We start from the raw sequence: 15,179 nt of genomic DNA, 5'->3' as shown, positions 1-15,179 counted from the left end.
CCCAAGAGGTATCAATGCACAGCATCATTTGTACCATATTCTAACTGCCAAACACATCAAGATCAGCTCAGTTCAAGGGGAAAGGGGAAAGACTCATCCATTACACTCTCCAAATCCATCATATCTATGGGGGAAAAAAAGGTTTTATTATTGGGCCACTAATCAATCCCATTGTTATTTATAAGGAAACTTCCCTTATTAGACTCAATCCCAACAGGGTCCAGAGAAACTGATTTACTGCCTTTAGATCTTCAGAACAGACTGAGACTTTCTCAAATTACTTGGAGTCTGAGTTCACGGGGGCCTAGGACTCTTTGGGGCTATTGAAAAGATCAGGGGCTATGTAGGCTTGAAAATTCCCGTGGTTTATAATACTGTTGGGATTTACCTTGAACTATATAAATGGAAAAACAACACAAATAACTTTCCAACAGATTCTGCCAGATGAAAGCATAGTAGGCTATTCAGGTATTATTGATAGGTGGGAGAGGACCACACTAATTTGTCCGTCAAGGATTAAATTTAAAGATGATTTCTAAAATCACCATTCATTTGCATTGTTCTTCATTTCTATTAGAATATAAGACTAGAAAGGATAGGATTGTGGATTCAGTTCCCATGAGAGAAGTCACGTTTTGCTTTCTCCACACCAAATTGGCCATGTTGTAAATCTGCACCTTGACTCATCAATGGATCTGAAAGAGAAGGGACAGATCAGTGTTACCCCATCCTTGACACTGAGAACCACCTAGCATTTTCTTGAATACCATTTAACTTTTTCCTATTCTCTTCATCCCAACCTCCCCCGACCCATTAAGAGTCAGGAAAGAAACTGTTATTGAACTCTTAGTAGGTATCACCCACCGTATTCAAATTTTTTTTCCTGTTTTTGTTAAACTAATATTGTGTCATTTAATCATTACCATAAAGGGTTTTGTGTGCTGTGGGCACTTAATAGTGCTCATGTGACTTGCTGAGATAAACTTTGAGGCAGGTGATCAACCATGGCATTAGCAATGTTTTATTGGATGAAGAAACCTCACATATTTTTGAGGACAGCTTCCTTTGGTTCTGAAGTACAGAAGCGAGATATCCTTGCCAGACAGAGAAATGTATTGCTTTTTGGCTCATATCAGCTCAGTATATGATATTAAACTTGCAAAACATGGTAATAAAACCCTGAAGAAATAGAAGATATTTTGATAGCTGTACTTTAGCCTATATAAGATATTTTGTCGTGGAATATCTGTAGAAAATGCCATTTGACCATGATTTGGAGATGTTGCTTATTGCAAGCATTTTACAAGCTAATTTTGGACGAATCTACCACTTTAGCAAATTTGCAGTTCTCAAAAATAGGAATTCCATCCAGAAGGGAATGGCAGTTTTCCCTCAGGGCATGAATGATCATTCTCATTTCATTGAAATATTTCAATAGGCTGAATTTAATCAGAGTGGTTTTAATTATCCCATTCCTCTGACCCCCATGTCCACTTCTGCCTTTACCCCTAAATTCCAAATTATCTTTAGCAGAAGTTTAATATCTACACATTTTTCTTTCTACCACATTGTTAATGTAGTCAACACTTGAGCTCCCAAGAAGTTGAGAAAGATTTTCAAAATGAAATAATCATCTCTAGAAATCAAAAGGCATTTTAATGATAGGACAACTTAGCCGGCCTTTGGAAAATGAGATCACTCTAAAGAAATCTACTGATCAAGAAGACAGAATGAAAGTGTCCAGAGGGTCTTAATCACCAGTATCAGGGATATAAGTGAAGATAGAATGTGAAGAGAGGAAAGTAAAGGATGAAGCAAGTATCAGAGTATTTAAAGACTTATTAGAGGTTGCCACAAAAACAAGACATATGAATCTAATCTTATCTTGTACAAAATATCAACATTGTTTTCTTGTTTAAATCAAGAATTTCTTCCAAAAGGGTTCCATTGTCTCATTTACTTTTATGGGTAACAGTATCTAGTCGTCTGAATTAAAGCATATATTTCCAATTAATATAGATTTTATTTGATTGGTTTATTGTGTACTATTCCTAGACAATGCTATGCATATGGAGATATTTAATGTATTTCAAGTACACAGATATTTTCTAAACAAAAATGTATATTATGTGTGTATATGTATGTGTGTGTGTGTGTGTGTGTGTGTGTGTGTGTGTGTGTATAAACAGATGGGTACATAGGTAGATAGATGGGTAGTTAGAGAGGAAGATAGATAGATGATAGATAGATAGATAGATAGATAGATAGATAGATAGAATCTCCTGTTAAAGAGTATGATTGAGTATTGTGTCTCCTTTAAGGAGTTGTAAGCTTTTGATTTGGTATTCTAACTATCCCAGAAAAAGTTATCCAAATACCTACTATTTCTATCCTGCGTCTACAGAAGGTACTAAATGTCACTGTCTGCAACAAGTTGGAGTCATCAAATATTGTGCTTGGATCTCTGTTCTAAGTTGTTTTGCCTCCCAGAATCTGACTTCTCCTATCATATGCCGACACTGATGCATGACTGTCACCTGACTATTGGTGTTCAGAGTTGATAAAGTTTCCTAGTCCCTTTTAAGAATGGTGCACTTTGAACCCAGCCTATACAAACCATCTATGTAAGCATAGTAAATTCACAATAGTGTATTATGATTCAATACTCTGGAATGATGAAACAAGGTTTAGGGTAGTGCTTTCAGACAAAAATGTTTCCTTTAAGTTGAATCTTGTTTCTGAGAGTTTGCATTCATAATGGAAATCCATCATCTATGAATTACTCAGAGCCTCATAAATGTCTCCAAAATGACCACAGCTCACTCCTTTGGGTATCCTAAAAATAGGCATTCAGGTGCCAGGAGTTGATTACGTAGGCAGTCTGTGATGACTCTAACCATGCCAAAGAATGCTTACATTTGTCCTAAATCTATTTTTAGAAACCAATTGTTAAAACAGCGCACAATGTGTGGACCTGCTGGTGAATTCCATAAACAGATGTCACTTTATTTTTCTATCTTGAAAAAATACATCAAGTACCGTTTGCTGGCTGCCAAAGAGAAGATTATAAAGGAGCAATAAGTGATAGGTTAACTCACCCTTGGCTTTCGTGTTTAAAATGAATCAGCTTTTCAGGGTGTCCCATTTCCATTCTTCATATCACAATGCCTGTACTTCTTTGTGGCACATTTCTTGTCAAGATTTCCAAGTGGTCCTTGAGATGGGATCTATCTGTGAAATATCCAATCTGTGAAAATGAATCCATTACCATGTTTATGGACAAGTGTTCCCCAATAGCTATCTCTGTAATGTTCAATGGAACCCTGCAGACAGATTTTCTACCCTCTTCCCTCTTGGCTTTGTAAATATGCCATGTAAAAACAGTGTTTCATCTGTATAACAGGCTGCTTGGGAAAGGGTGTATGGTGTTATAAATGACTGCCATGGTTCATCTCTGCAGAGTTATATTCTATGTTAGCCAGCAGAGCAATCCTCTTTTACTGATGGAATCAAAATAGGCACATCAAAGAGTCAAGATACCTGTGGTACATGGTATTAGGGTTAACTTCATTTTCAGTCAGCTGCTATATTCCAAGGGGAAGATGGTCTCTGATATAAGCTCGTGGCTCCAGAAAGCTACCCACTTGCTCCATAAAAGGCTCCCAGATGAAGATTTGAAGAATCTTTACGAACAGATCCCCAGGTCCCTAGGAAAACAATGTGAGGTCATCTGTACAAGGTACTGGGTTATAACAACAAAACAGAAGATAATTTTTTAAGTACATTTCTCCCAATGTTTTCTAGCATCCTTTTAGAAATTGTAAATAGAGGAAGTATTTAAATGACCCCTATTTTGACTGTGAATAGACTTGAATTTCCATATCCTAGAAGAAATGAATCTCTTGGTTATGCTTGTGCGGTGGAAGAGTTAATCCAAAAGACAATGTTTTCCTGAAATCTTATATATCAGTACAGCTCGGATCAGTAGGGCTAAGATCAAATACCCTCTCATTCCTTCTCTTCAATTGTATTCAGAATTGCAAAAAAGTTTCAGCTCCAGATGAAAAGGAATAGATAAGTATTTTGCAGCATAAAAATAAACTGCCTGTTAAGTATGATCTCTTAAGTAGTATAAAATTTCTATAAGCTGGGATATGTGTTACATGTGGCTAAAAGACTACTCTTCATTTTCCACCAATCTGGTTTTTAACCTGCTGTTCTGAGGCCATAAACTCTCAGAGGGAAGTCCTCTGTAATTTTATATGGAATTTGATGACTTAGAGGCCCATGGCAGGAATTACGGAGAGGGAGTTTTCTCAACTCCACAGCTCCTATAGAGAGACTAAAGCTCATTATCTGAATCTCAAACTAGTTCATCTTACAGAGCTATGAAATAGCATAAGCTTTGTTAACTCCTTTAATTTCATTCTTTGGGTGAAGTATTCTGTACACCTTCTAGAAATGTATATTCGATGTCACTTGGATAGAGAGAAAGGAAGGCTGAGTGCGCCCAGAATATTGGAGGACATAGAGTGGGAGATCAGAAGTTAGAAGATTAGCCTAGTTTTTCATGGAGACAGTCCTTCAAGCTTTCCCAGGAAATAAAAGGCTCCTAGCAGGGGGAAACAATAGACCTGAACAGCAGGAGTGTTTGGGATGGGAGCCAGGGAGCAAGAGTCACTAACAGAGAGTGGTAATTTGGAATGAATTGCTGTTTGTGTTGTGAAGCACACAGGACACAGCTGGTGTACTGGCTAACCTGAGGATTTGTAGTGACTGCATTGAAATGGTAATGAAGTTTTTATTTTATGATTGCAGATGTTTGTGGATTATTGTTATTAAGCTTATTAGTGTACCACTACAAATATGAGATTTTTATTTACTTGGGCTCTTATTTATGGGAGCTTTGTTAAAGTCTTTTTAACTCAAGACAAGAAAACAAAAGCCGTGCAATAACCAAAATGTGCTGAGCCATCAGGCAATCCTTACGGAGTGGGCGTGTGTGTGCGTGCGTGCGTGCATGTGTGTGCACATGTTCACCAGTGCCCTTAATGTAAGACTCTTCTACATTTGAGATAAATCCAAATGTCCCCCTTGTTGTTGTGCCTTAAGTAACGTTTTCAAGTACTCTGCTCACAGGTGAAACAATCAATCATTCTAGTAACAGTGGTCACTATCACTGGTTCTGATGTTGGATTGCCTTGCCAATTCTGCCATTTATAAACTGCGTAGTATTAGGCACTTAACTTCCCTCTGCCTCAGCTTCCAACTCTGTAAAATTGAGGTTAAAGAAATGCTACCTTTTTTCTAAAGTCATTGTGAGGTTTAAATGTGATATCTGGGGATGCCTGGGTGGCTCAGTAGGTTAAGTGTCTGATTTCAGCTCAGGTCATGACCTTGCGGTCCATGAGTTCAAGCGCCACGTCGGGCCCTGTGCTGACAGCTCAGAGCCTGGAGCCTGCTTCAGATTCTGTGTCTCCCTCTCCCTCTGCCCTTCCCCCACTCACACTCTGTCTCTCTCTGCCTCTCAAAAATGAATAAATGTTAAAAAAAAATTTTTATGTGATATTTGTATAGAGCACTTATCAATTAATGTTAGCTGTTACCTAAAAGGATCTTGATGTAGAAGGACACTTATGCATTTTATTCAAAAGGTTGGGACTAAGAATTCTGTTAGAAACTTTATTATCTTGCAGAGTGATCTCATATCAAACAATTGAAAGAAGGTGCACATATGTCTGTGGACAACTAGTTTTCAAGCAATAAAATAAATAATAACTAGTTATGTTATTGTTAGGCATAGTATGATCTCTTTTAATGATTCAGAAACTGCTGAAGAATCTTGAAATCTTTCAAGATATTATCATTAGTGAGTATTAAGTAGCATCATAGAATGGATTGACAAGTGTTTAGGATATCAGTTATAAAAATTCCAAATGATTTTGCTTTCATTATAGTTCACTTCCTAGCTGGCCATAAAGACACAGTAAATATACAGGAAGTGAAATGAGCATCTCCAAGGAATTCAGTTTCTAACATGCTAAAATAATTTCCTTAGGTTAGAAAAATCAAAATCCCCAAAATATGCCATATGTAAAAATAAACTCATTACCATTAAGCATTTCAAAATGAAAATGATTACTAGTTGACCAATTAAAGAGAAGCCTCTTTCATATTGACTATACAGCAATTCCTGCCAGTATCATGATGTGATGTTGATGATTTAAAACCAATTGGGGATGCTAATGAAGAATCCCATGATTCACAGTCAAATATATCTTGGAGTCTAGTCATAAATTTACAATAAAGTTGACATCTGGGGTGCCTGGGTGGCTCAGTTGGTTAAGTATTCAACTCTTGATTTCTGCTCATGTCATGATCTCAGTCATAAGATAGAGCTGCACCTCGGGCTCCATGCTGAGTGTGGAGCCTGCTTAAGATTCTCTCCCTCCCTGTCCCTTTGCCCCTCCCCCGCTGGCACACTCATGCACTCTCTCTCTCAAAAAATAAAAAAAAATTACAAAGTTGACATCTAGTGAGAGTTTCTAAGTGAGTATATCTTCTGCAATTTTCTAACAGAGTTCATCTAAAATAGGTTCATGGTCAGAAATTAAATATGTTCACCTTAATTTGTTGATAGATACATATTTCCTTAACCAAAGGTGACCCCTCATGACTCTGGAAGCAATAAGAAAACACCGTGTAAATTATAAAGCATTAATTTGGGGTGGGAGAATGTCAGGAAATTGGGAAGAAAACCAAGTTCTCAAATACATTATTACATCTGAGGGATAGCTTTAATTAGGTAGTTTCGTGATATCTTAAACCAGTATGCACCCATACCATGGGTTGTGATTAAAAAGACCTTTATATAAAAACAAGGTCTTCAGGAATTACATTTTATATCTCATTATTGTAACTTAATTGCTTATGATTTAAATACTTCTAAATTTAAAAAAAAAAACAATTCACTTGTAATAAGTTCTATTCTGTAGTGGAGATTTTTCCAAAGTGAAATTTGTAACTATAAGTATAATGTAAGCCTGGAGATGCCAGAGACCACCACATAGAGAATGAGTTCATGAGAATGAAGCCAACCCAGAGGAAGGTTGAGCCAACAGATGGAGAAAGACAGACACTGGTGACATCATTTGAGGCCTCCAGATTCAGCCATGCCTGGGCTTCATAATTCTGTGAGCCAATAAATTCCTTTTATGGCTTATGCCTGTTGGAGCTCAGTTTCTGTCACTTAAAAACCAGGAGAATCCTTACTAATACAGTAATGAGGGTCACAAGTTTTGGGGAAATGCTTCAAATTATATTTGTCTCTTACAAATTCACAACGTGTACTAACTTGTTAAAAGATCTGAGAAAACCTGCTGTAAAGGAACTTTCTTTCTCTGTGTTAACCCGCTGTTTCCCCAAACTTGGTTGATAGTAGAGTCTCCTTTTATGCAACACCTACGAGCACCCGTTTCACTAAGCACGTTTTGGGATGTGATGCTCTTCTAAGGCATGGAGGGAAGAGAGTTGTCAAAAATGACCCCAGCAGGACTTCAAAGACTCACTGAAAGAAATTCATAAAGTGAAGTAACCTCTACTAGATGAGTAAGTCTAAGTGGGGAGGGAGCCAAAAGCAGGGTCTTCTCTACACAGTCCCCTCATTTCTCTGTAGCACCATGATGGGAATAGTGGAGACCTCCATCATCTCTTTAAATGACAAATTACTAGGGTCTCACTATCACATGCTGTTCCTTCCTCTGCCATGATCCAATATATTGGTGGTTTTTCCTCCTAACTTTATCACTCTCCATAGAATCTCTACCACCTATAAGATGAAGATATGCCAGGCTATTTGAAGCTTCTTCATTTAAGGTAGCAGGGAACCTTGTCTTCTAGGCTCCCATCATATTTCCCAATCCTACACTTACAAGCTTCAGCTTCTGAGATGGGTCTCAGTTCTCTTAAATTCTACCAGTTAATGTCCATCTTTTCTACAACCATTCAAGCCCCAAGGCTTGAGACTCAGGAGAGCCACTGGTGTAAGTTCCAATCTGAGTGCAGACCAGTGTCTCAGGTGAAAACAGAGGAAGCAAATTTTCCCTAACCCTGCTTTTCAGGCCTCCGTGGGATTGAATGATGCCCACCCACACTGGGGAGAACAATCCACTTTGCTCATCTATTGATTCAAATGTTAGTCTCATCCAGAGACACCCTCACAGACATACCTAGAATAATGTTTAACCAAATATCTGGGCACATCTGTGTCCCAGCCAAGTTGACATATAAAATTAATTATCACAGTAACAAAAATCACATATGCTTCTGTTTCATTTTTTCCTGAGGATTTGTTCCAGAAGCATGAGCTCTTTGGGAGTTGTGCAGTCCTTTCTTGTCAACAAGGTCTTTGACATCACCTTAGTTCAGCAGTTACCAGCCTTGCTTGACATCAAAATGTAGAATATTATGAAAACATGGATTTCTAGGCTTCCATTAATTACAACCTTCTGAATGAGAATCCGAGTTTGAGGCCCATCTTAGATCTGAATATAAGATAGAGGCCCGGGCCCATTTCCAAAGGATTTTTTTGTTGCTGTAGTTTATTTATTTGAGAGAGAGAGAGAGAGAGAGAGGAAGAGAGAGAGAGTCGGGGAGGGGCAGAGAGCAAGAGGGAGAACACAAAATCTGAAACAGGCTCCAGGCTCTGAGCTGTCAGTACAGAGCAGACACGGGGCTCCAGCTCACGAACTGTGAGATCATGACCTCAGCCGAAGTCGGACCCTTAACCAACTGAGCCACCCAGACACCCCTCCAAAGGATTTTAATAATCAACCTCACTAAGGAATAACTGCTTTTTTTTCATTTTATTATTTTTTTAATTTAAAAAATTTTAATTCCAGTATAGTTAACATACAGTGTTATATCAGTTTCAGGTGTACAATATAGTGATTCAACAATTCTATGCATTACTCAGTGCTCATCAAGATAAGTGTACTCTTAATCCCCTTCACCTATTTCACACACATCCCCCAGCCATCTGCCCTCTGGTAACCATCAGTTGGTTTTCTACAGTTAAGAGTCTGTTTTTTGGTTTGTCTCTTTTTTTTTTCTTTGTTTTGTTTCTTAAATTCCACATATGAGTGAAATCATATGGTATTTGTCTTTCTTTGACTCACTTATTTCAGGTAGCATTATACCCTCTAGATCCATCCATGTTGTTGCAAATGGCAAGATTTCATTCTCTCTTTATGGCTGAGTAACATCCATTGAGTATATGTACCACATCTTCTTTATCCATTCATCTATTGATGGACACTTGGGCTGCTTCCATAATTTGGCTCTTGTAAATAAAGATGCAGAGGGATAACTGCTCAAAGTCCAGAGTCACTGGAGACAGTGACTCCAAACCCACAGCAGGGATTTTAGTAGTGTCCCTCCTTCTCACTCCTGTGTTTTCCTCTCCTCCAGACCCCCTTGGCTCATTTAGGGAGGAGCCAGGAGGATAAAGCCATTTGCTAAATTAGTAGTTTATGGCAGGAATTGGACTATGTATTTTATATGCTTTATTTCATTGTAATCCTCTAGTCAAACTTGTGAGAGAAAAAAAGGAGAAGTTCTATTTTATAGATGAGAAAAACAAAGTTTAAAGGAGTTAAGTAATTTTACCAAGAGTTTAATTAGTGAAAGAGCTGGAATTTAAACTACAACCCATTTGTTTTTCTCTACACATCAAACTTTGTGGTTGGTTTAGGAATAATCAGATGACCCCAGACTGGAATGGATTAAAGATTCAGAAAAGAAAATGTTTAAAGCATCTTGTACTTGGTAAGCAATCAGTAACAGGCTCAAGCAGTTGGCTAGACATGGAAAGAAATAGGGGATTGATGGTCTTCCACTGTATTGGGAAAACCCATAGCACCCTTTGGACAGAAATGTTAAAAAAAATGACCACACCTCAGAGAGGCATCAGACACTTTTATGAAATCTTCAATGTCCCTGTCCTACATCTTCATTCAACATAATAGGTACTCAATAAATGACTCTTGAATAAACAAATGATATAAAATTTACATAGTACTTGTATTTTTTTAAGGAGGGGATTCTTCAATAATTTCTTGATTTGTTTGTTTTCACCCTGAGGCCAAGAATAAGAATACAATAAATTTGCATAATCTACACTTGAGAAGAGCTCTTTAGTAGTTCCCCATTCAATTTATTTTATCTTTAGATAAAAGGTGAATAGGTGTTAAGTATTCTAATTAGCTGTTTGGAAAGGCATCATAAGCCTCTTTTTCTGAATGACATAAAAAATAAGTATTTGGCTGGAATACTATAGTTCTGAAGATTATTCTTATTTAAGAGCCTTATATAATTCATCCTTTGGGTGTTCAATAAATGCTTCCTGAGTGATTGACTTTGAGGAGTAGAAGGATTCTCTAACTAGTAGGCAATTTTAGAACTGGTTGTCATAGATCCTGTGTTCTGGTCTTATTCCATCTTCAAAACAAAACAAAAAAACTTTCTAGTTGCTAGTATCAGCATTATAAGAAACAGAGTTCAGGTTTGGAAAGCTATGACTACTTAACATGCACATGAACAAAGTATTACTAAATTGCATATAGTATGAGTATAATATGATAATGAGTCAAAATTAATGTAAATAGGACTGGTAAAAAAAATTACTATGTCCCCTAGAACCTGGAGAATCTGGAGGATATTGCTACTAATTAATAAATGTATTCTTGTGCTATCAGTCACCTGAATGATTTGGTTCATCCTGCAATTAATGGGTTGTAGTGAAATGTCAAATACTCCCTAGGCTCAAAAATCCTATATGAAGTATCAGTAAGGATACAATTCTTAGTCAGAAGTAGCAATTATCAATGGGCTATCCATACACTCTGGAAAGTTATTTAACATGTAAACATCTTGGTAGATGTCGCAGTAGTCTCTGTTTCTAAGCAAGGATTCAGCATTGTTGATCCTTGACTTTATTTCTCCTAATCCAAGAACTAATTTACTATTTCTTTCTCTCTTCACTCTCTTTTTCTCTTTCTCTCCTTCCATCCTTCCCTCCCCCTTTTCCTCCACCTTCCCACTACATCTCTCATTCCTTTCTTCTCTTTCCACAGGAATTTCTTGAATCTGTATAATAGGCCCGATCCACACTAAACCCTAAAGATACAATGATGAACAGTATTCCTGAATTTAAGATGCTTACAGAAAAATGAAGGTGGCATAACATAAAAATAGATGGGATTCCAAGTAAAAGTCAGTGATTACCTAGAGAGATTAAAGGAGGTTATAAAATATTACCAGAGTAGAAAAATTCAGCAAGTTTCAATGTTAGCAAAGCATGAAGAAATTTATTCTGAATTTGAAGTTACATGTGTTCAATAAACTGAAACTGATGAAAACTTACTGAAATTGCTCAATTTATAAGGCTTAACTACTTTATAATGGGAGAAATCAACAAAGCAGGTATTTATGATATCTAGATTCTTGATGTATATTATATTTGATTATGAGAAATACTTTATTGCTTAGAGTATGGCAAAGAATTTTACTACTACTTTGTGTAACCATATTTGAGTATTATTCATTGTATTAAAAACTTTTTCTTGAACCTAAAATGTACACTAAATTATTTTCTGGATTCTGAACTATGCTTTTATTAGATCTACAAGAAAAAAATTTTCCATAGTGAATTCATTTAACAAATAGTTATTGAATACCTCCTGTCTCCTAGATACTATGCATTAGAAAACAAAAACAAAACAAAACAAAACAAAACAAAAAAACACCAGACATGGTCCCAGCCCTCATAAAACTTATATACTGGTAAACAGTTTCAAATTGTGTAATATAAATCTCTGGCAAAGTAGAGTTTCCTTCAGAAAAAAATGCCCTTTATAACAAACTTGGCTAAAAAAACAATGTCCCAGTAAATAGGGCATGACCGTCTCTCCTATTTTTGAGGCACAGTCCTGAAACCACAAAGCATAGGCTTTAAGTGAAATGGAACTCGGTTCAAATTCAGCTCTTCTTCTTCTCTGACTCCATCCATTGAATGAGATTTCTAATTCCAACTTCACAGGCATATTTGAAAATCAGATGGCCTGTGTACAGAGAATAATTCTGGACCCTAAATTGAAAGGTGCCGGATTCGGAAATATTTGAGCCTTTGATTTTTAGGATGTGTGTATGTCGGTGTATGCATTTGTATGCGTGTAAGTATATGAGTGAGAACATTTCAGTACCTCACTGCCAGGATTATTAACATGAATTAACTGATCAGTAACAAGATGTTGATATAGCAAGTCATAGTCAAGTTGAAAATGGACTGACTCCCAGGGACATATTCTGATATCCATAATTGCTTTTTGAATGCATAGGAAGTATTCCGTGTGTCAACTGATGATGAAAAAATCCCTAATTTGACTTTTTCACATTCATTAAAAAAATTATACCCAATTACTAATTATGGATCACTGTATTCCAGTTGGGATTTCACACCACTTCTAAATGACACTTGTAACAAATTACTTCTCCCCTTCCCAAATCATTTGACTTGCTTCACCAAATATTTTGATAGTGATAGAAGGATCACTTAAAATAAGTGTTGGAGAGTGAATCATTTACTTGCAAAGAATTATAGTCTTAGAGCATTTAGATTGTGAAATTTATTTGGTAAAATCTAGGAAAGACGAATATGTGGTAGTATTTTCACTATTTTTACATTACAGAATTTACTGCTTTTTGTGTATATGCTCACACGTTCCTTTCTTTTTATTTAAATAGAATATCTGTTAACTGTAACAAATGTTAACAAATTATAAAATTGATCAAAATAAGATTTCTAAGATGAATCCAGCCATTTTCTTCCTATGAACAAGTACTTATAAATCTTTAAAATCACATATAAGATCCTATTTCCAAACAATAGGATTTCTTTTTCCATTACATATGATGATAACTCCTAGCCAGAGCAGCCACAGGCCAGTGTTGATTCATTTACACAAGATTCACATTTCATAGGGGCGCCTGGGTGGCGCAGTCGGTTGAGCGTCCGACTTCAGCCAGGTCGCGATCTCGCAGTCCATGAGTTCGAGCCCCGCGTCGGGCTCTGGGCTGATGGCTCAGAGCCTGGAGCCTGTTTTCCGATTCTGTGTCTCCCTCTCTCTCTGCCCCTCCCCCATTCATGCTCTGTCTCTCTCTGTCCCAAAAATAAATAAACGTTGAAAAAAAAAAATTAAAAAAAAAAAAAAAAGATTCACATTTCATAGATGTTCATGGGCCCTTTTATTCTTAAATAAACAGCCTTCTTGAAAGGTGTTTTACTTGTAAATGTGTATTATAAAAAATATATTTTCCTCTTTTGACCTGACCTTCTCCTACCCTCACCTCATTAGAAAAAAAAAGTAATTTTTGTCTAATAATTTTTTCCTCTTATTATTATTATTATTGTTACTTTATTTCAGGACTAGAATTTAGTGACTCATCACTTACATATAACACCCAGTCCTCATCCGAACGAGTGCCCTCCTTAATACCCATCACCCATTTAGCCCATTCCCTGCCCACTTCCCCTTCAGCAACCCTCAGTTTGTTCTCTATATTAAGAGTCTGTTAAGGTTTGCCTCCCTCTTTCTTTTTATCTGATTTTTCTTTCCCTTCCCCTATATTCATTTGTTTCTTAAATTCGACATGCAAGTGAAAAAAATACATTTATCTTTCTCTGACTGACTTATTTCGCTTAGCATAACACACTCTAGTTCCTCCACATTGTTGCCAATGGCGAGATTTCATTCTTTTTGATCACCAAGTAATATTCCACTATATATACATATATGGACATATATATATATATACACATATATGTATATAGACATTTGGGCTGTTTCCATAATTTGGCTATTGTCGATAGTGCTGTATTTTTTTTATTTTTTTAATGTTTATTTATTTATTTTTAATATGAAATTTATTGTCAAATTGGTTTCCATACAACACCCAGTGCTCATCCCAACAGGTGCCCTCCTCAATGCCCATCACCCACTTTCCCCTCCCTCCCACCCCCCAATCAACCCTCAGTTTATTCTCAGTTTTTTAGAGTCTCTTATGGTTTGCCTCCCTCCCTCTCTAACTTTTTTTCCCCCTTCCCCTCCCCTGTGGTCTTCTGTTAAGTTTCTCAGGATCCACATAAGAGTGAAAACATATGGTATCTGTCTTTCTCTGTATGACTTATTTCACTTAGCATAGCACTCTCCAGTTCCATCCACATTGCTACAAAAGGCCATATTTCATTCTTTCTCATTGCCAAGTAGTATTCCATTGTATATATAAACCACAACTTTTTTATCCATTCATCAGTTGATGGACATTTAGGCTCTTTCCATAATTTGGCTATTGTTGAAAGTGCTGCTATAAACATTGGGAGCAAACATTGGGAGCAAGGATCACAGGAAATAGGAGAGGTGGGAGTGCTGGGGGGGGGGGTTGTAATCTTAAAAGAATAAAAGAGCAATTCATCTTGCAGCTGCCAGCTACTAACCTGGCATATAAGTGACTGATATTCTCTCTTACTGCTATCTAAAATTTATAAAAATTATAAGTAAGCACTTTCTATGGGGACGGTGGGTGATTACTATCTCTGAGGAGCTCATAGTGTTTGACAGCATCTTTATTTTTTACATAGATAATTTTCAAAATATTGCTGCAAAGAAACTACAAGTGAAATATCTCTTTTTTAAAGGCTGGATTAAAAAAGAACGTGAAGAGGCCATGTCAGTGAATACGTTCACAGATTAAGCCCTGGAACTAGAATGCTGGTGTGTGTGTGTGTGTGTGTGTGTGTGTGTGTGTGTGTGTGTGTATGCATGCTCGTGTGTGTGTGTGTGTGTGTGTGTGTGTGTGTGAATGTCTCTTGATTTCTGTCTTTACATCTCTCAATTTTAAGATTTTACTGTTTCTGTGCTTCTCTAACTGGTTTCTCACCTTCAATGACTTCATCAACCAACTGGTGATTGGCAAAGCTAATTTTCCCTTCTCTTGCTGTATACTTCTGAATTGTTCTTTACCAGTGTATCTTATATAAGCCATAGATTTCATTTCCTTCCCTGAATCTTAGGGTTGACTCCACTAAAATACGGCAGATTTGGGTGAATGCATTTGATCTGATT

The sequence above is a fragment of the Leopardus geoffroyi genome, chromosome B4, assembly GCF_018350155.1.
Source record: "Leopardus geoffroyi isolate Oge1 chromosome B4, O.geoffroyi_Oge1_pat1.0, whole genome shotgun sequence".
Taxonomy (NCBI): domain Eukaryota; kingdom Metazoa; phylum Chordata; class Mammalia; order Carnivora; family Felidae; genus Leopardus; species Leopardus geoffroyi.
Note: the sequence above shows the minus strand (reverse complement) of the source record.